Consider the following 22,076-nt stretch of genomic DNA (forward strand, 5'->3'; position numbering starts at 1 on the left):
TGGTGTAGGGCGCCCCGGGGGCCAGAGGAGTCAGGAGCAGGGAGGAGAGTGTGGGGAGGAAGACGAGAGCCATCTCGTTAAATCGTCAGGGTTTATGAGCTGGCTGGTAAGCTCAGCAATTATTAAAAATTAAATGATGTTAAGGAACAATTAAATAAATTACATCCAAACCGAGGCACTGCTTACCCTGCTGGCTCCCCAGCTATTTCAGCACGTTTCTCCTCGGCCGGCTCCTTGGCAGGTGCTGACCCAGCACAGCAGGAGCCCCGACCCCTCGGGGGGTGACCCTGCACTGCCGGCGCGGGCTCGGCCAGGACGGGCACGTGTGCACCGCGGACGCCGGCAGTGCGCAGTCAGCTTCCCTGGGGAGCCCGCTGGTCAGGCTCCATCAGCACCTGCCTGCTCGTGGCTGGGGGGGCGGTGGTGGGTGCTGCTGAGCAGGTTACCTGCTGTGGAACCCTCCAGAACACTCGACCGGAGTTATTCCGACCTGGGGCACCCTGTGCGGGAGAATCTCAGGCCCGAGTCGGGAGCCGTGAGACGGGCACCCGTAGCCTCTGCCCAAGAGCCAGCGACCTCCAGTCCCACCTCCAGCTCTCCGTGCCTCCTTTTACCTTCCTCACCCTCGTCCGCGGCCCGACACTATGCGCACTCTCGGTCTCCGGGGGCCCCTCCCAGGATCACCGAGAGCACTGAGCTCCAGTCACACCCTTCCACGAGGGAAACGAGCGCCCTGTGCCCCCAGGAAAGCCTGCACCCCCCCGTGCATCTGCAGCGGGAAGCACCCAACCCGGAATCCCCCAGGGTCAGGAGTGAGCCCAGAGCAGCTCCTCCACAGCGTGTAGCACACCCTCGAGCGGCGCCTGCACACCCAGCCGTCAGCATGCGGCACCGGGAGCGGGTCTGCTGGGCACCATGCTGGCCAGGCGTCTGCAGGGGTGGGCCATTTTGCATATGGGAAAACTGAGGCAGAGTTTGCGGAAGAGCGATTGCTGATTGCCTTAGAATAATGAGAAACGGGACGGCTGGAACCCCCGCCAGCAGTGGTTTCAAACACTGGGGGAATGAAGCTTTCTCGCGGTCCGGGGAGGGGCCAGGGCTGGATCTCTGTAAGGACTGGTGTTGCACAAGCATCACTCACACCAAACTTGGCTTTATTCCTGACTTCAGATTGCAAGCGTCCGTACACCTGCGCATTTGCCACGTCTGCTTCTTTCTCTAACTGTGTAGGTTATCCAATAATGTCACGTATCATGAGAGGCAAACAGTGGCTGGCACGGGTGGCGCACATCTGGACTGTCGCCGTCCCAGGTCACGCTGGGATAGCCCCAGCCGTGAACCCATCCCCTCCTGTCTCCCGCGCTAAGATCAGAGTCCTTCCATTTTCATCCGCGTTGGTTTTCTACTTTGCCTTCCATTCTGTCATTGTTTTGTCTTTGAAGCTTCCAAGCTCCTAACCCTTAAACCGTTCCCTATTCTGCGGATACAAGAACGGGCTTCATCAAGGGTGTTCAAGCCTAGCCCATGCGCTCTACGCTCCTTGTCTGTGGATTCAGGGAAGGTGGTGGGCCTCTCCCAGGACGCACTCCCCTGCAAGTGAGCAGGACAGGGTAAGAAGCCCCTTCCTAGGGTGGGCGTCTCCTTCCGCAGGCTCGCCTGCCCTCAGGGAAGAGGACAGTTTATGGTTTAAGAGCTGTTGCCCCAGGGATGACAATGTGGGATCCCCCAGGAGGGGGAGGGAAGGGGTGAGCTTGGAGGAAGAGGGCTGGCCAGGGGGAGGGGTGTTGGTGAACGTAACTGCTGGAGCCCAGAGAATTCTCTAGGGGCTGACGGGACAGACATGTACCGCTGCTCAGAGCACCCATGGGCGGTGACCCAAGACCACGGCGCCCACACCAGGCCCGGAAACTCTGGGGTAATTTCTCCCTCCCTCTGAATGGGCATCTTAGCGGCCATCCTGGTAAACCAAATATTAGCAGACTTCACCACATTTTCTGGGCATAACAGGAAGCCCAGAGATACGCACGCGGGTTCTTTACACCAGGCTGAGATCAAAATTCTTACCAGTCAGCTTTGTGGGATTTGAATTTCATTTTTCATTGACTTAGAAAAATAATGTGACATTTCCTGTACTTGAGTGTGGTGGAATGTGTCTGCTAGCATTAGAACCGACTGCATAAAATAGAACTCCTCTGACAGCAGCTTGGAGAGAAGGATTGTTTTTTATCTCGCACAAACAGGACCAAAGAAGGCAGGGCCGGGCTCCTTCTAAAGTTCCATTTCACCATCCTTGGTACGTTGCTTTCAACTTCAAGGCTACCTCCCAGTCCAAGATGACTGCTGGAGCACAGCCATCATGTCTGCTTTCCAGGTTGGAAGAAGATTAAGGTGAAAGGGCAAGGCAGAGTGTGCCGGCCCTTCTGTCTTTCAAGGTGCTTTCTTGAAAGCCCCAACCAACATACGCTGCTTTACTAAGTGACCAGAATTCAGGCACGGCAACACCTATTTGCAACAGAAGCTGAGAAGTTTGGGTTTTGTAGCTGGACTCATTGTTATTCCCCATAAAATAGTTACGTGGCTAAGGAAGAAAGCCAGGTGGGTACTGAATGGGCAGATTATCATCTTTGGCACATAAAGTGAACTTAATGATTAATATGTGGACCTGCCCTCAACTTTTTGTGTACAATTTCTCAGGTGCCTGGAAGTCTATTTGCCTCCAAGTAAAACCACTTGACTCAGTGACTGACAGTTCTCCATCACCTGACTTCTACTTTTATTTCAAGGCTCCATAGAAAAGGGGGGAGGTATTATAAAAAAAGAATCAGAGCATTCACTTAGCCACTGGCCGTGGGGATGGACGCACCACTTGTCTCAAGCACCCCCGGGACTCTGCGTTCTCTCCGATCAAATGAAGGTGTTTGTGAGCCAGCACAGAGCCAGCCATGGAGAATGAGATCGAGCCACGTCTTGCCCCAAATATGCAAACCAAGGTGCTTTCCGTTGCCATCACCCTTGGAAGGCGTGTACTGGTCTGTTTTAGCCAGGCCAGGAGTGATATTCAGAATCGTATAGAGACTGGAGGGAGGAAAGAGTGGAATTTTTACGGAAGCACCTGGAAGACACTTTGAAGAGAAAGCAAGCATGAAAAAGGATGCTTTTGCCCAAGTGACTTTCTGGGAAACGAAGTGAACTTAGGTCTGAAAGATGCTCCACAGGGAGAATCAGGGACTCTTTCATTAGGTCTCTGAGGGTGCAGGAGGGCGTGGGGGGACAGCCTGCAGGCAGAAGACACATCAGATGGTGGTGTGAGTCCCCAGGAGGGTTGGCCATCTCCCCAGGGGACAGGGCAGCAGGGAGTGGAGAAAGGAAGCTCCCCCGTCTCTGCCCATGTGCAGAAAGGAAGAATCAGGTGTCCATTCGACCAAGTGACTTTCTTCAGTGTGTGCCCTCCACACTGACTGTCAGCTCACCTACCTTCGCAGATTCCCGGATAGACTCAGGCTGGTGCCATCCCAGCCGGTGGGGCCGTCCTCTCTTCTGCTCACCCAAGTGTGGAAATTGTCACAGGGGCCATGCGAGGCATCTCCTGCTACGAGACCTTCAGGGAGCCGAGAGCCATGCGTGGGGGCCACGGACACCCACTCCCAGCCAAGCATGAGTACGCGCATTCGGGGACATCGGAGCCTCGTCCTGGAGAGACCCCAGTGGCCTCGGCCCACCAGCTGCTGCACATGAAACCGTCCTTCCTCTTGCCTTGGCAGATGGTTTGGCCCGAAAATGTGCTTTGGGGACCCATTATCCTTGCCCCACTTGCTGGTTCACTCGACCTTGTTTTGTTGGGATGACCGTATAGTCCCGTGAGAACCCGTCATTGCGTACAGCACAGGAGAGCAGAAGAAGGATGGTATCGAGACTCCAGGGGGTCTAGACCGAATGCTGAAGGTTCCAGAAAGACCAGCTCGGTGCACTTGTCCCAGAAAACACGGGCCTCGGACTGCGGTGAGCGTAGCCTGGGAGGGAGCTGCCGGTCCGCAAAAGTACAGCAGATGTGGTGTGTGATAGGGCTCAGCGTTTTCAAGTCAGGAATCCAGCTTACAAACTGCAAGATGGGGACATTCTGTTCCTCTGCCCTGATGACATACGTCCACAGTGACTTGGAAAGGCAGATGGAATTTAGAATTCTCCCTGCCCTTAGAGATGTCGACACGGGAAGATCTGGCCCCCAGCCCCGGCGTGGGTCGTAGCTCTCCTTTCTCAACGATTGGCTCTGTCTGGTACCTCAAGGGCCTCCCAGGCACGTGCACGGCTATGCGGCCCACACGTCCACGCACTGTCCACCCTCCAGTGCTCGGTGCGGACGCCCACTCTTGGAGAGTGATGCAGGGTATGAGTCAGGAGCTGGGGGAGGACTGTTTGGGGCAGGAATAACAGTCAGAAGGTAACGCAGTCTCCTGGCAGTCCTGTTCCCTCGGCCCACTGACCACTCACCCAGAGCCAAGGCCCCTCCTGTCCAGGTGTGGTCCTGTAGGATCGATGACCTGCAAGGAAGTCTTTGAGCAGCTGCTCATCTATGGCGTATCCGAAAAGGGACTCCAGTAATCTCACATCAGTCTCCAGGAAAACCGCATGAACCTGACTTAGCTAGGTCTACACGGACGGGAGGAACCCCGAGTCTTGCGGGCAGCGTCCTGACTGGGACAGCCTTGATGGGAGAGAGAAGAGAAGTTTGGAATCCAAGACGGGAAATAAGGGTCGGAGAAGGTGGTGAGTAACGTGGACCGAACAATTTGGGGAGTGTTATGGGCTGAATTGGGTCCCCCCCCCAAAAAGACCTATTGAGGTCCTCGCCCCCAGTGTCTCAGAATGTGACCTCATTTGGAAATAGGGTTTTTGCCGATGTAGTCAAGGCGAGGACGTTCAGGCGGGTCCTCTTGCAACGTGACTCTTGTCCTTACAATAACCTTCTCATTGGCCACAGAGACAGACAGACACCCAGCAGCCCACACGACATTGAAGGCAGAGAACCGGATCAGCTTCTACAAGCCGAAGCACACCCCAGTTGCCATCGAACCACCAGAAGTTGGGAGAAAGGCCAGAGCAGAGCCTCCCTCCTGGGCTCAGAAGGAACCAAGCCTGTAGACGCCTTGATCTTGAACTTGCAGCCGCGGAGTGGGAGACGGTGGCCTGCTCCTTCTGCTGCCCGGTCTGTGGCGTGTGGTTGCAGGGACCTCACTCCGCAAGCTCCTGGGGAAGTTTGCCCTCATTCTGCAGAGAGTGGGGAGCACGGGACGTTCTAGAGCCAGCGGGGATGTGATCAAAGCTGTGTCTGGCGGCTGAGAAACGTGGCAGGGGAGGGACGCTGTGTGGCTGGGATTGGCAGGGGTGTCTGTCTGCTCTCCTCGCCATCGGCTCCGGCGGGGCCCCATCCTTCCCCGCAGGCTGATGATGGTGCACACCAGCGAGCTTCCTTTCTGCTTGTCATCTCCCCTTGGATGGCGGGCGTCCTGGAAAGGACAGAGCAGGCAGGCATGGTCTGTGTTGGGAGCATGAGGAGGCTTGCTGGTGAGGAGGGGCACACCACCGCCTATTCCCTGTCTGTGGACTTAGTGAGAAAGAGCGCCCCAAACCTGGCCCCACACAGCACACACACACACCACTGTGCAAGCACACACCATGTGCATGTCACACAGACACACAGACCCACAGTGCACACGCTTGCACACATAATAGCAGATGCACGCCATCCATACACACACACACACACACACACACACATTTTGTACACGTACTTCTGGACATCCATGCCCTTTCCCCCACTCCAACTTCTCAAAAAACAAGTGCTTAGAAAAACACAAGATTCCTGGGCTTTGGGTAACTCTCCTCCCCGTGGAGGTAATCCTGCACCCAGATGCGCACCTTGACAAATTGAAACTGAACTGGAAGCACTCCAAGTTCAGTTCAAAGTGCTGTCAACGTAAGAAGACACTTCTTTTCTAAATTCAAATCGCCCCCTGTGTCTAGGACTGCCGTGTTTGCTCTAGCATCAGATGCCGAGGAGCGGAAGCAAGACGAAGCTTGGCTCTTGGGAGCGCTAAGCCCACGCTCAGGGAGAGCTCAGTTGTCTGGGCTCTTTGGGATCAGAAAGGGCATGTCTGTCATCCGTCAGCCCCGGCAGATTCTAGGGCCCTCTCCAAGCCGAGCCCTCGGCAGACGTGAGCCGGCTTGAATTCCAAGAGTTTCGGCTACTTCAGTTACGGATGGTGAAGTGCCAGCCACGGTCTGAGACGTCGGGAGCTTCTGTGCTTTCAGATGTAGAGCTGTCACAGCTCCACTGTCAGCGCGCGGGCAGCGAGCGAGGGACTCAGACCTTCCCGACAGTCTGACATCAGGGACAGCCGACGGGAAGATGCCTGTGATGACACCAGACGCCTTGGGCAAGTGTCAGGTGTGGTCTCCTCCGGCCACAATTGCAAATGACCTTGAGAAGACCGGCTTCGTGGGAGCCGTGGGAGCCTATGACGGGAGCTCAGCTAGGAGGCAATGCTGCGAATAAGGAGGGAGAAGAAACGAGGTGGCCACGTGGCATGGGGCCGGGACTCACCGGGCTGGGTTCCTGATGCCCTCCCCCGGCCATGTCTGTGGGGGTCCTTCCACCTGTCCCTTTCTGGTGACCTTTGTCTTGGGCATCTGACGGCGTCACCGTGTGTCCCTCGTCACATGGGACTTGGAAAACTCAGGCGGGGAAGCAGAGTCTCGTGTGTGCACCCACATTTTTTCGCTCACTTAGCTTGCTGGTTCTGGACCCTCCAGGGTCCCCTCCCCCAGTGCCACCCTTCCTCTGGAGGAACTGTTTTAGCAACCTCAGGAGTAGGTCTTCTGGGGACAAATTGTTTCATCCCCCCTTGTAGGAAAAGGTCTTTATTCTCCCCCAGTCCTCGGTCTGGATTCAGACGCCACACTCGACGGTCATGCTGTTTTCCCCACAGCCTCCAAGGTACTTCCTCTTGGTGCCGTGGTCTCTGATGGGAAACCCACTGTCACATGAGCTGGTGTCACCCTATAGGTGACCTGTCCTGTATCTGTGTTTTAAAAGTTTGTTTCTTTGTGTTTAGTTTTCAGAAGCTTAACAATGGTGTGTCTCGGTGTAAATTTCTCCGTGTTTCTCCTGAGAATGATTCAGCTTCTTGAATCTGTAGATTTGTGTTTTTTGCCAAATTTAAGATGTTCATGTCATTATTTCTTGGAATGGCCTCTCTCTTGCAAGCTTTCCTCTCCTTCCAGGACTCCAGTAAGATGAGTGCTGGGTCTCTGTTACACGGGTCTGCAGGTCCTGCAGCTCTGATTACAGACTTGTTTTTCTTCTGGTCTGTCTGCTTTCTGTTGTGGAGCTGAAGCCTACTGAGCTGCCCTCATGTTAGTGCTCAGCATACTTCTGAGAAAGAAACCACACAGGATGGATTCATGGGGTTAGTGTCCATATGGCGTCTGCAGTCATGGTTTAACATTTTTTTTTAAAGATTTTATTTATTTATTTGACAGAGAGAGACAGAGAGAAATCACAAGTAGGCAGAGAGAGGTGGAAGCAGGCTCCCCGCTGAGCAGAGAGCCCGATGCGGGCCTCGATCCCAGGACCCTGAGATCATGACCTGAGCCGAAGGCAGAGGCTTTAACCCACTGAGCCACCCAGGCGCCCTGCAGTCATGGTTTAGAACCAAACAGTCAATCCGGTGAGGGGTGTCCCAGGCAAGATCTGTTTGAATACGGGACACAGAAGAAGACAGAGACTCGGGTCGAAGCAGCTTCAGGTCTGACAGATAACTGCAACGAAAGAGAGAGCTTCCAGGGAGTAGGTGCTGAGCAGATCCCTGGACGGAGGGGGGCGGTCACCGAGTCACTGAATAGAAGGTCTCCGTGGAGTTTAAATCACTTTGCACCTAGAAGCAGAGGGATCGGTGCTCAACTCTGGGATGCTCAGAGTTGAGCTTTCCTGTGCTGGCGAGCATGCGGTCCAGGACAGGACGGAGGTGTGGCGGCTGACGCGGGAGGAGGAGGAGGAAGAACAAGTCACGGGAAGGTGAGGTCCCGGCCATCCAGAAGGTGACCTGCGGAATCCACTGTCCAAACCAGGGCGCTGCTGAGAATGGAAGGGGGGCCAACACTCATTGCTCCAAGACAGCAGGTTTCAACTGAGGCTCTCCCGGAGAAGCCGTGATGTGGGACCATCTGGTCACCCAGGAGGCTGGTGGCCGCACTGTGGATGGGGACTGGATGGAACGGGGAGGGCACACAGCTGTGGCCGAGTTGCCTGTCTGCCGTGACTGAGGCAGCCGTGGCGGGGAGCGATGTGGAAGGTAAAGAGGCAGCTGGGAGCATCCTTCAGGCTCTGGGCATCTGGGGCAGGGAAAAGGGAGAGGGAAAGTCTGGAAGGAGCAGGAAGAAGGAGCAAGAATCACCTCTACTTCCTGATCTTAAGGGATGTGGCACATGAGGAAACAGCATCTTCTCGATGCTGTCTGCAGTAAGTGCGCCGTGCCCGGGCGGCAGACAGGGTGTGAACAGGAGAGCAAAGATCAGAGGAGAATTCGGGGGTACAGAGCCCAGCAGAGGGTGTGAAGAACAAGGACGATGTGCATAGGGTCACCCCAGTACTTTTCGGGGCCCTGGGGGTGAAGGGTGCTCACATGTGGGCTCCTTAGACACCTCTCAACCGTGAATGCAAACAGGGAAGAGGCGTGATGGGCGAGGGATGCCTTCAGCCCTAAGGCTCCTCCCCAGGACGCAGCCCGTGGAGAAAGCTTGGGAGTGCGGGAGGGCAGGGGGAGGCTCAGCTCCTGCCAGGAGTGCCCAGGGCATGGGAAGTAAAGGCCCCCCGCAGTGATGGGCTCCAGAGGAACCCTGCCCCCTCGGTGAGCGCAGTCTCTAACCCGGCGCTTTCCTTCCCATTCTGAGAGACCGGGTCTGTCTCCCGCACACCCTCCCGGCTCATTGTGCTCTATGTTTTAGAGGAGCCGTTCAGTGAGGCCGCTCCTCCCCCCAACCTTTACTTTCCTGGAATCTGAGAATGGAAGAATCACAGTACAGCAATTTAACCAAAAAACAAAATGTAAATGAGCCGAGGAGATGACAATCGTCTGGTTTTCTGAGTAAACAGTAAGTGTTCCGAGAAAACTTCACATTCTTCTCGGGCGTAAGATGGCCGTGAAGACTTTGGGAAATGGGCAAGTGTTGATTTATAAGAAGAGTTTAGCACCTTGGGCTACATAATAAAAAGGGATATTGATATCCTCCTTCTCCGTGCATTTTCCCAAAAGAAGTCAGACTAAAACATTTTCCTGTTGGCCAGAGGTAAAATCTCCCTGATTTCCCACATCACGTTGAAAGGGACGATAATCATCCGGATACGTTGTGTTGGTCCCGGGGTATGAACAGCCGGAGCAGGTGGTCTGAAGGCAGGGGTGCAGGTCCGGCAGGGGAATGCGGAATCCGTGTCCCGTGTGTGTGGCAGCCTCTCAGGCAGTGGTCATGAATGAGCCTCATTGATGACACATGCTGGCTTCAAAGTAAATCATTTTCTGCCTGCTGGTCCTCTCTGGGCCACAAGAAAAATCACACGTAGGCACTTTCCAATACACCAATGGCCTGTGTACACTCACAACACATTGGACACCAAATATGTGGGTTCTTTTCACACCAACCATTTCTCCAACTCTGCAGGCACCAAGTGGGTGTCCTACAATTCAGTTCAAATCTAACACTAACTGCCCAGAGTTAGCATGGACCCCCGAGTGTAAGGGCTCAGTCTTGAGAGATGCCAGTCACCATCCTGGGTGTTCAGGATACCCCCACTTCTGTCTGATTTGGCTACAACGACACGGGTTTCCACAGCTGCCCCCATTTGGGGCCTGCCAGTTTTCTAGAGCAGCTCACAGAACTCAGGAAAATAGGTAACCTACCAGCCAGGTGAAGAGATACGTCGGGGAGGGTATGGGGGAAGCAGCATGGAGGTTTCCCACTTTCTCCGGGTGCTTCCCAGCACTTCTCAGAGTTCACCGACCCAGGAGCCCCAGGACCCCATCATTTGGGGGTTTCTAAATGGGGATTGCACATGCAGGCATGAGGGATGAAGTCATTGGCCGTTGGTGATGAACTCAATCTCCAGCCCCTCCCCACTCCCAGGATGGGGGTTGGGGGAAGGGCTGTACATTCGAATCCTCTGTTCGGGTCCTGGTCTCCATTTGAGCCCCAAGCTATGTTGGGGCTCCCTGCCTCTGTCGTGGTCATTGGTGTGAAGGAGGCTTTTCGTTGTTTTCGTGCCGGTCGGCTCCGGAAGCACGCCGTGGAGGTCGGCTTAGCACACCCGCTGAGATCTATACGGTGTTTAGAAAATATAAGGATTACAGAATTAGTTGCCAACTTTTGAAAACCAGAAACAAAGTCTCACATCGAAATTATCCAAGCATGAGTCCCCCTTTCGGAAAGCCGTGGGAATCAGCAACCTCATGCTCCCCATCTCCCACTGGGCAGGGGCCGGCCTGGTCTCCCGAGGCTGCTAGTCCCGCGTCTCTCCTGCCCTCATCACTCTGAGTCACTTCCGCTGACGGATCATCCCTGCGGACAGCTGAGGTAGCCAGTACAGCTCGCAGACGACACTCGTCCTGCCAAGCGACTCACAGGTGACTCTTCCATTCCACAGGACACGGGTAAGCCTGCAGGTCCTAGAGGCAGCTGACTGTCACCTTGAGTGTCCACTCCAATGGCCGTCTGCTCCTACTGTCCCAAGGAGGTCCCGGCACTGGGAACAGGGACACGAGACATGTGGCCCCACCCCTCGCTCTGTAGTGAAGACACTGGCCTGCCTTGTGGTCCCTGATTCTCTCCTGGGTCCCGCTGGAGGGATCACATGGATGCGTGTGTATCTCACGGCCAGTGGTCCCTTCCGGATCACTTAGGCTAGTGACGCTTTACGCTGATTTTAACTACTCGTAAGGCTCCATCTTTACCATATTTGATCTGTACAAGCTCTTTGTATAAGAAGACAAATGTAAATAAATAAAATGGCAACAGATACTTCCAACCAGAGTGATTTCAGAGCACTGGGGTAGGCTGAGAGAAAGGCTTCCCCGAGGTCTGATTTATCTGAAACGTTGTGTAAAGGGCCCAACCTCGAGGACCACCTGCTGTCTCAGTAGCTGAAGCACGTCCGTGTGGGTCAAGAGGGTGGAGGTGGGCAGAGGGCAGAATCTGAGCCTGGAGAGGGGCCAGGGGGTCTGCCCATGATAGCCCTGCATGCGCGCCGTTGCTGCAGAATCTAGATGGTGTCGGAGGCCCAGGGGCGCGTGGAAAAGATGTGAGTAGAAGAGGGGTGACATCAGGTCTGCTTCAAGGACACTCCCCTGGTGTGAGGCAGAAGGAAGGGAATCACCTGGGAAGAGTGGGGAATTAACCAGCTATGGCAAAGATCTCTCCAAGTTCATGTCACCTCCACTCCAGATAACAGCGGGCCGGCTGATTGGGACTGGTGCCCACCCCACCCCGCAGAACGTACCCCGGAACCCTGGTCCCACACACCAGTGCGTCCGCACCTGCGTCACTCCGACCCACTCAAAACCAGGGCCCCCAGTGCCCACCGCGCGAACGGTGGAAAAACCACACTATATTCATGTCACAGAATAGGACACAGCCCTGAGTAGGACCCACGGCACGGATGAACCCCAGCCTCCTGGTAAGCCACACAGGGAAATAAAACGAGAACGAAGGCATAGAGGGACGTGCGCTGCTCCCCGACGGCAAGCAGCAAGTCTGCTGCTCCGAGATGCCGATGTCGGCGGTGGAACTGGAGAGCAGAGGGAGGAAGGGAGCCCCTGGACAGCGGTGCAGTGGTCGTCCCTGGGAGGACGCAGGGCATGCTACCCCAAAGGGACAACTCAGGGGCTTCTGCAATGCTGGAACGTTCTTCCCCCTGACTGCAGTCCTGGTTACGTGCTTGGCACGTGGCTGTCATATTTTTGGTACGCTGTGCATCTGAGTTTTATGCTAGTCCCTTGTGCGTCACGTGCAGCAATTGTGACAAGTGATTTTTAAGAAGACATGGCGGGCTCTGAGCTGAGGTGAGGATGGCGAGAGGCGAGTGAGGGAGAGCCCGAGGGTTGTCGGGGGAGGGACTGGGAAGGGGCAACAAGTCTACCCGGGTTGAGTCATGGGTGGGATGTGGCACCATTCACCAGGGTGGATTGCAGAGGGCACGGGTCTCTCCGTGTAACCGGAGAGTGGACGCACCCAGTGAAGCGTCATCCTTGCCTAAAACGACCTCCCCAGGTCCACTAAGAAACGGACACTGGCTGGCCAGGGCTCAAACTAGAGGGATGGTTTAGAGTTTCAGATGTGGAAACAGCCGCGATTAACCGAGGGCGTTGAGGAAGGGGATGTCACGGTGTGTGTGTTGTCGGGGGTGGATTTGGCAAACATTTTTAAAAAGCCTTTGGAGAACTTCTGGAGTCCAGCCTTCAGTTTTGGCCGAACGGCGGGGACGGAAGCTGCTATCACACAGCAAGAAATACAGGACGAAACCGGAGGTGAAACAGCTACTCGGCTGCTTTTGAAGAAGGTTTAACAGGAGAGAAGGAAGTCGGTGGTTATCTCTGGAGACACCCGCATTCACGGGGCTTCTTGCCGCCCCTCTGGGAGGTGCTGGCTCTGTTCCGCGGACACGGCATGGCTGGAGGGCACGCTGGAATTCCAGAGCCCAAGTCCTGGGATCCGCCTGGAGGAGGAGAATCGCCCTCCCACTGCCAAGGGAGGGACGCCAGCCAGCAAAGGTCAACGTGAGCTCAGGAAAAGGAATCCTAAACCTCTCTGATTTATTTTAGACAGCCATGAAAAAAGCACAGGAGTCAGGAGTCCCAGGAGATAAAGTAAATGACTTACGTGCCCTTTGGTGACTTGACTTCCTTCCGAGCTCCGGTCCTGAGCTTCCCACATTATGCACTTACGCAGAATTTACAGGTTGTGAGGGGCTGAGGCTTTGGGGAAAGAATAGTGCATCATCAACGGACCTCCTCCTTCATACTGCTGCCATTAAAACAGTTTAAGATTTGCAGAAGACCACAGATCGGTCAAAGGGCAAATACCCATGGTAAAAGGCAGCAGACTTCCCCTTCAAAGTGAAGCAGCCACAGGAGAACTGAACACGTGACCTCTGTGCGGGTCAAGCTGATGTTTTATTCACTCATCTGCCGTGATTTGGAAAACCAAAACCAAAAAACTCTAGCTCCGGTTACAATTTAAAAACCAGAAGGGATCATATTTCCGGAAAGCATATCCATCCAGTAGGTGATAGGATTAAAGGTAATTTTAACTGTCTTCTCCAGGCTTCTCTTTCTTATCTGATTTTACTTAACAGCAGCCGTGTTTACTTGTACAATACAAAGAAAGAAAAATGGAACGGCTCCAGACTGCCTTGCACTCGACCAGACTTTGAGACGAGCGCACAGATTCTCTGAGATGCCCACACACATGAGCTCCCGTCCGCGGGGACGTCGGGCAGCCACACTGTGGGGCTCCCACACACACGAGTTCAAGCAGCCAGAATGTGTGCTGGCATGAGGGTTATCGGTTACAGGGGTGTAAAGGGTGCCAGGAAGAGTCGTGATCTCAGCTGGGACTTCCCACCCACGGATGACGCAGGACAAGTTGGCAGTGAACAAAGTCCCAACCAAAACCCCAAGGGCCCTGGGGATATTCTCCAGGACTCGCCGCCACCTTCCATGCGGCTGGTAGGGGTACCAGAACACCCGCGGGACAGAGCAGGTCTGAGTGCCACAGCGTCCTCAGTCGGGGCTAACTGAGGGAAGGAAGCTCACGGTCCGGGCGTATTTCTGCAGCAGCCCCGATGAGCCCGCTTGTTAGGCTTGCCGAGAGTCAGCTGTGTTTTTGCCAAAGCTGCGCATGCCCGCTCTACTTGTTAGTTTGTTCATTCGTGCCAGCGAATGGTCATGACCACACACATCGGGTGCCTACGGACTCACACAACACTCATGACGCTCTTACCGTAAGTTCCATCGGCGCTCTGATTCTGTTCTCAGATGTGGTGCAGATAGATGAAGTGAACGCCCCCCACAGTCACCCAAATTCTAAACTGAAGCAGGATTACGGACTTTCAGGAGAACAGGCTCATCATATCTGCTTGGGGGAGGGTCCCCGGGGATGGAACACTTGGAGCAAGATGACCTTGGAGTCCAACTCCTCGTGTGAACAGTTTACGAAGCAGGCTCCTGGGGAGAGGTCAGGTAGGTACGGATGCTGGACGTGGAAGTGGGGTCAAGTGTGCTTTCTAACTTTGATGACCCCTGCCGTGTGCAAAGATCTGTTTTGTTTTCCAGCAGCGTCCTGCTGTTTTCCTGGGCTTTCCTCCTCTTGCAGCTTCTGATCAAGAAACACTCCGTCGCTCCTTCCCACCCAGCTCCTCCGCACATCCCAGCTGCCGTGACAGTCCCCGCACATCCCAGGCTTGGTGCTCAGACCCAGGAGGTTTCCAGGAGGTTTCCCTACTGCTTCTCTGACTCATCTCCCACACCATGGGCCCCTCGAGGGGCCTTTGTGACTCCGAGCATCTCAACAGAATCAGAGGCTCTTGGCAGGAACGCAGGTCTGCTCCAAACCATTCCATCCCGTCCAGGAGCAGAACGCCTGTATTTCCATCCTAGAAAGAAAGAAAGCAAAGAAATACCTTAGCGCGATGGTGGTATTTCTGTAGACATTGTTGGTTCTGTTCATGCCAAGGTATTTAATTCTGAGATTTTTGTCAGTAGAGTGTTGGTGGTGGTGTTTTGAAAAACCGATGTTATCTTGTTATCCCCAACAATAGATAATCACTCTAAGGAGACATAAATTGGTTGGGCTGAAAGGAAACTTGGAAACTTTAGTAAAAACCTTTTTCAAGATAAAGAATCATGGGCCGCAAAGAAAGATAAGCATAGTAAGACTAGGCTGTTTTCTTTTATTTCTCTAGGCTTTACTTTGTGTCTCCCTCTTCTTACGATGTAAAAGTTTTGAAAAATGTGGTTCATGGGGAAGATCATTCTGATGGATAGACTTCATGATGTGTCTTAGCGAATGGGGAGGGGACACCAGAAACAGATGTGATGTCCCCACATCTCTCGGCTGCTCTCGAAACAGCTTTCTGCTGGGGCAGTGTCACTGCCAAGGCCACCAGCCTGGGGACAGCTGCCTGCTTAGGGGATCAGAGGGACTGAGGTGGGCTTGCATTCTGCAGTTATGGGGGAAGGAGCGAGAGGAGGGCTCTGTCTGCACAAACACAACACCAGGGACATGGACAAAGCATTCAGGATCCAAAGACACAGGAAAGACAAGGCATCCTGCCTTCCTTTCTTCTCTCCTCTCTCTCATCTAAGCCACCACAAGCCCCACTGCTCTAGCCCCCAAATATATCACAAATTCATCCACTTTTCCCCATTTCTGCTGCTGCTTCCCTACCTCTTGCCCCCTTCAGCTCATGCCTGGACTAGTGCAGTAGCCACCTAAAAGTCCTTCCCACTTCCCTTCCTGTTCCCCTTCCAGCGACTCTGCTCTCAGTGACCATGTCAATTTTTTATCACAAGCGTGGCCATGCCACTCCTCAGCATGAGCCTTCAGAAGCTCCGCTTGGCATGAGGAGTGCACACCATGGTCACACCTGGGCTTGTCTGTCCCTCCCCATTCTCTCCTCGTGCTACTGTCCCTCAGCTCTGCATCCCTGCCCCGCCAGCCTCCTTCCTACACCACCTCACACCAAGCTCTTGCCACTCCAGGGGACTTCTCCGGAGGGAAGCCCCCTTTGGCCCCAACACACCATCTGCCTGTCTGGCTCCAGATCCCAGAAGTCTCAGCTTAACCGTCGGCCCGAGTCATTCAATCACAGGCTGCGTGTGAGCAGACTCATGTCCGCTTCACCTCCTTGTGTGTAACAGGTCACTGGTGGGTTGCCTGGCAAACACCTGGCACTCAATAAAGGGCTTCGCAGATAGAAGAAAGAAATGCATGAATACATACATGTTTTCCATTTCCAGTGCTGAGTGAATGGAACCCAGAGGGTAGACTCTCTTCCAGAAATTCCGTTCGAAAGTCCTCAAAGAAGAGCCAAAAGGTAGAAGCCACCCACATGTCTATCATCGGCTAAGCCAGAAAACAGACGGTGGCATGTGCCCACAATGGAATATGATTCAGCTTTGAAAAGGAAGGGACTGTACCAGACGCATGGACCTTGAAGAAATTATATTAAATGAAATAAGCCAGTTGAAAGAAAAATACTAGAGATTCCATTTCTGTGAGGTGCTGAGTGAAAACTCAGACACAGAAAGTAGAAAGGGAGGTGCCCCGGGCTGGGAGAGGAATGAATGGGGTACTAGGGTTATCAGGTACGTATTTTCAATTTTGCAAGATTAAAGAGTTCTGGAGAAGGATGGCATGCGACATTGTGAATGTACTTACTACCGGCTGTGTGCTTAAATGGTTGAGATGGTACGTTTCAGGTTATATGTATTTTGCCAAAATTAAAAATTAAAAAATCGGGCACCTGGCTGGCTCAGTTGGTTAAGCAACTGCCTTCGGCTCAGGTCATGATCCTGGGTCCCGGGATCCCTGGAGTCCCACATCGGGCTCCCTGCTCAGCAGGGAGTCTGCTTCTCCCGCTGACCCCTCTCATGTTCTCTCTCTCTTATTCTCTCTCTTTCTGTCTCTCTCAAATAAAAAAAAAATTTTAATTAAAAGATGTTTATGTCCTGAGTGACATACAATGATACATCTTATATAGGATGCATTTATGCAGACAAAGAGCTCTCATATCCTGAAGGAGTTAAGATTGCAGAATGGCGGGCCACCGTCTCTACCGCCCTCAATATTGTTGGAAGGATTAAGTCGTTTACATGACTTTTGCAATATGGGAATTTATCAGAGTTTTAAAGGGACACGGCAGGGTGACGTGAATCCTACGGAAGCCTTCTGTGCGGGACTAGAGCAGACAACTCTGCAGGGAAATCCGGACAGGGCCCCCGCGCAGAGCCGGGCTTCTCTTCCGGGCGGCTCTATAGATCAGACAGGCGGCATCTCAAAAAGTCTTTAATGAAGCTGCAGATCCCATGCGAATGTGAGGAAGCCAGAGAAGGTGTAAAAATATCAGAGTTTCCAATATGCTCCTTTCACCCCCTAACAGAATGCCTCAAAACCCACCTTCCATGACGGGAGCATCTCACAAACCTGACAGCTTCCTTAGCCCCAAAGTGCCTATGGGGCCACACCTTTCGTGAGACCCTCCAGTATAGACACAGGGACCTGTCACCTCTTCGGGAAGAAGGCCCTGCACAAGACCATCGGGTGTCAGTCCCCATTCTGAAGAATAATCCTGAGCGGGAATTTTGACTGCAGGCCATTCCTGCCTCATCTCTTGGTTAGAATCCAATGCCATGTCCCTCGCACAGACACTTCCTATGTCCCTCGAGTGAGAGAATGACTCTCATTCCTTCATAGGAACATTACCCCAAATGCAGAGCCCTAGATCAAGTGGGCAGTGGGCATGAGAAGGCACTCAGAGCAGTGTGGAAGCTTCTAGAAGCCCTAGAACAAGAGGGCAGTGGGCATGAGAAGGCACTCAGAGCAGTGTGGAAGCTTCTAGAAGCCCTAGAACAAGCCAGACAGTAGACATGAGAAGCCACCCAGAGTAGCATGGAAGCTTCTTTCTTTGCTCAGCAGTTAGGAAAATGCACATTCCACATTATCATTTCAAAGGTAGTTTCAGGATGGGAGACTCTGCTGTTAAAGCTGCTCTACACAGGGGCGCCTGGGTGGCTCAGTGGGTTAAACCTCTGCCTTCGGCTCAGGTCATGATCTCAGGGTCCTGGGATCGAGCCCCGAGTCGGGCTCTCTGCTCCGTGGGGAACCTGCTTCCTCCTCTCTCTCTCTCTGCCTCCTTGTGATCTCCGTCTGTCAAATAAATAAATAAATAAATAAAATCTAAAAAAAATAGTATTTAAAAATACAGTGTATAATATCTATAACACATAAAGTTGTGTTAATCAACTGTTTCTGTTATGGTAAGTCTTCCAGCAAACAGTAGGCTGTGAGGAGTTCAGAAGTTATATGTGAGGAGGCAGAAGTTATATGAGGATTCTTGACTGTGGGGGGCTGGCCCACAACCCCACAGTGCTCAAGAGTCAACTGTATTTTGAAATGATCACTGCAATGAGTTTAGTTAACATCCAACATTCATGTCATTACTTTTTTTCCCTTCTGATGAGAACATAGAATCTACTCTCTCAGCCGTGTTCAAGTACAGAATACAATGTTGTTAACAACAGTCGCTGGGCTGTACGTTCCATTCCCAGAACTTATTTATTTATAACTAGAAGTTCGTACCTTTTGACCACCTTCACCCATTTCTGCCACCCTCACCCCTGTCTCTGGCAACCACCATTCTATTCTCTGTTTCTATGAGTTTTATTTTTTTAGATTCCATATATAAGTAGTATCATACAGTATTTGTCTCTCTTTGTCTGACTTAGCTTCATGCCCTTGGGATCCATCCACATTGTTGCAAGTGAAGAGATTTTCTTCTTTCTTACAGTTGAATAATATTCTGTTGTGTATGTGCACATTGTTTTCATCCATCCACCCATCCACCCATCCATCGGTGGACATGTACACTGTTTTCATGTCTTGGTTATTGTAAATAATACTGCAATAAACATGGAGGTGTTGATATATCTTCAAGATAGTGATTTTGTCTCCTTCAGATAACGTGTCCAGAAATGAAATGGCGGGATCATACGGTATTTCTAATTTTAATTTTTTGAGGAACCTCCATACAGTTTTCCAAAAAGGCTGCACCAGTTTGCGTTCCCACCAACAGGGCACAGGGCTAATTTCTCACGTCCTCGCCAACACTGGTCATCTTCAATCTTCTTAAATTTATTGAGATGTGTTTGTTTGCCCAAATGTGGTCTATCCTGGAGAATGTCATCGTGCACTTCAGAAGAAAGCATGTTCTGCCACTGTCAGGTGGGACATTCTGTATGGCCCTATTAAGTCCATCTGGTCTACCAGATAACTTCAGTCCACTGCTCCTTGCTGATTTTCTGTCCAGACGATTTATCTAGTCACGAACATGGATACTGAAGTCCCCTAGTGGCATCCTATGTCTCTTTCTCTCTTTAGGTCTATTAATATTTGCTTTAAATATTCAGATGCTTCTGCATTGGCGACACTAATATGTACAGGTATTACGTCCTCATTGGCTGAAAGTCCATTTTGTTTGATGTAAGCACAGCTACCCATGCTTCTTTTGGTTTCCATACACATGGACTACCTTTTCCCACACCTTCACGTTCAGTCTGCTTGTGTCCTTAAAACTGAAGTGAGTCTCTTCTCGTGGAGTCTTGTGTTTTGACCCTCTCAGCTGCTTTAGGTGTTTTGATGATAAACTTTAGCTCTTTTACGTTTAAAGGAACTCTAAGTAGGGAATTGCTATTACCAACATGCTAATTGTTTTCTGACTACTTGGAAAGAATTCCTTTCTTCTTCTTTTTGTCTCCTCCTTTGTGATTTGCTGATTTTCTACAGTGCAATGCTTAGACTCCTTCTCTTTATCTTTCGTGCATCTATTCAAGGTTTTTGTGCTGTGGTTGCCATGAATCATCTATGAAACATAACGTTTATTTTAAACTGACAACAACTTAAGTTGAGAGTTACTAAAGCTCTATATTTTTACTCTTCCCTCCCATGTTTTATGTTCTTGATGTTGCAATTTACATCTTTTTACCTTGTGTAGCCATAACTAATTTTTTTGTAGATATAGATACAGATGGTTTCTACTCTCGTCTAATAACTGTCACACTACAAGTGACTTACCCACCATCATGACAACATTGAAGTGTTATGATTTTATATAATTACCTTTGCCAGTACTGTCCTGTTTCATGTACTGGTTAGCATCCTTTCATTGTAGCTTGAAGAACTCCCTTTAACATTTCTTGTAAGGCTGGTCTAGAGTGCAGGTCAAGTCCTCCATCTTTTGCTAACCTGGGAAACGCTTTCTCTCCCCTTCAATTCTGAGGGGCAACTTTGCCAGGTAGAGTATTCTCAGTTGGCAGTTTTTTTCTTTCAGCATTTTGAATATATCACACTGCTCCCTTCTGGCCAACAAAGCTTTTGCAAAAAAAATCTGCCATAAATCTTGTGGGGTTCCTGTACATACCAGGTTGTTTTCTCATGCTGCTTTTAAAATCTCTCCTTGTCTGTAACTTTTAATAATTTAATTGCATGTCTCAGTCTGGGTCTCTTTGGAATCTTGTTTGGAACTCCCCGGGCTTCCTGGATCTGGATATCTGGTGTTTCCTCCAGGTCTGGGCAGTTTTCAGCTATCATTTCTTTGAATAAGCTTTGTGACTCTTTCGCTCACTCCCCTCCTTTTGGGACCCCTAGAATGCATAAATTGATCGGCTTTGTTGCTGTCTTACAACTCCCTTAAGTAACTGTCACTCTTTTTCTTTTCTTTTTTCTTTTTGCTCCTCTGATCGGATAAATCCCATTGCCCTCTTCTTTAGATTTTTATTTTTTTTCTGTTTATATATCATATCCTTCAGCTCTGTGATTTGTCTGGTTCTTTCCTGCATGTTTTATCTTCCCTGAAATTATCACTCTGTTCATACATTTTGTCACTTATCTTTGTTTCATGAAGGTCTGTCTCTGGAGCTTCATCTTGTTCTGTTATTCAAAATGCACTGTCCCATTTCTTCCCTGCCTGTGTTTGTCTGTGCTGATTTCTGGGCATGAGCTTACAAGAGCCATCTCTCACGGTCTTGACAGAGGGCCCTTGTGTAGAAGATCAACCGTATCATTCGGCCTGATTTTGCTCTGTGTTGTCTCTCAAGCCTTTGTGATTTTTCAAGCCGCTTCTTTTCTCACAGTAGTTTCTAATTATTGAGTGGGCCAAAATCTGTTCCAGCTGTTAGTTTTGTTTTTTATTTTTCTCTTTCACCGAATGTGTAGGAGTAGCTCAATAAGTTTCTGGGTTTCTTTTAGAGGGAATTATTCCATGTGTGGCTGTAGATTTTGAGTGTCTGTGGTAGGAGGTGAGGTTCAGAGTGTCCTACATCACAATCTTGGATCAGAAACCCTGACATATTTTATAGACCACCATCTGTAGCTGTCTTTGTGTTCCATTTCTGCTATCATTTATTCGTGGCTCTCCCCTTTTCAGACTTCAGCTTGCAAGGGTTTGGTCCACTGACACTTTCAGCTAAAATCCTCAATATTTTCTTGCTTCTACACGTCCTAGGTTTGCTCCATTGTTTATTTCCTGATTTTCTGAGTTGAATCTGTGCTTGTTAATTTTCCACCTTCTTTTTTTTCCTTCCTATACATTTCCTGCAAATACAACTTTACCTGCGCTCTGTATGCTCTGATATGGTAGTGTTTTCAGTGTCCTTCAGTTTTACATACACTGCTCTCTTCAGCTATTCCCTTTTTAATTTTATCACAATATGATATATATTGGAGAGTGTGGACTGTATGATGTCACATCTTGATATCTGTGAAGACTATCCTAGCCCTCTCCTTGGGCATCACACCATTTTCCCACACAATGCTCAGATAGACCTAAGCCTTGTGGTTGTGTCCCTGTCCCAATGGGTTTTCAGTTCCATCCCTGAGATGACCGCCATCCACAGCCCCCTGTTTGGGGATGCTTCTCCCCTTCCTGGACAAGGTGACCCTGCCTGGACCTGTGCCCAGCTCTGGGCCCTGGACTTCATGGCACCAGCTGCAGATTTCTCTGTGGCACTCAGTTCCCTCTGTACTCTTGGCACGAGAATCTCAAATGCATGTTCTAAAGCATCGCATCTCGTCCATATCTTGATGAGTTTATAACGGGAGGAAGGAGGCCCATGTAATTTCCACATGCCCTATAGTCCTGCAAACCAAAGCCAGAAGAGTCCCCTGCCTTTCTCTGTCCACTTGGGATTTCAGCAAGACCAGCACTGTGTCCCTGCCCTGGGGGCAGGACTTCCATCTGACACATAATCTTGAAA

This window comes from Enhydra lutris, unplaced genomic scaffold (assembly GCF_002288905.1).
Source record: "Enhydra lutris kenyoni isolate GAN:26980312 unplaced genomic scaffold, ASM228890v2 scaffoldscaffold33, whole genome shotgun sequence".
Lineage (NCBI taxonomy): Eukaryota > Metazoa > Chordata > Mammalia > Carnivora > Mustelidae > Enhydra > Enhydra lutris.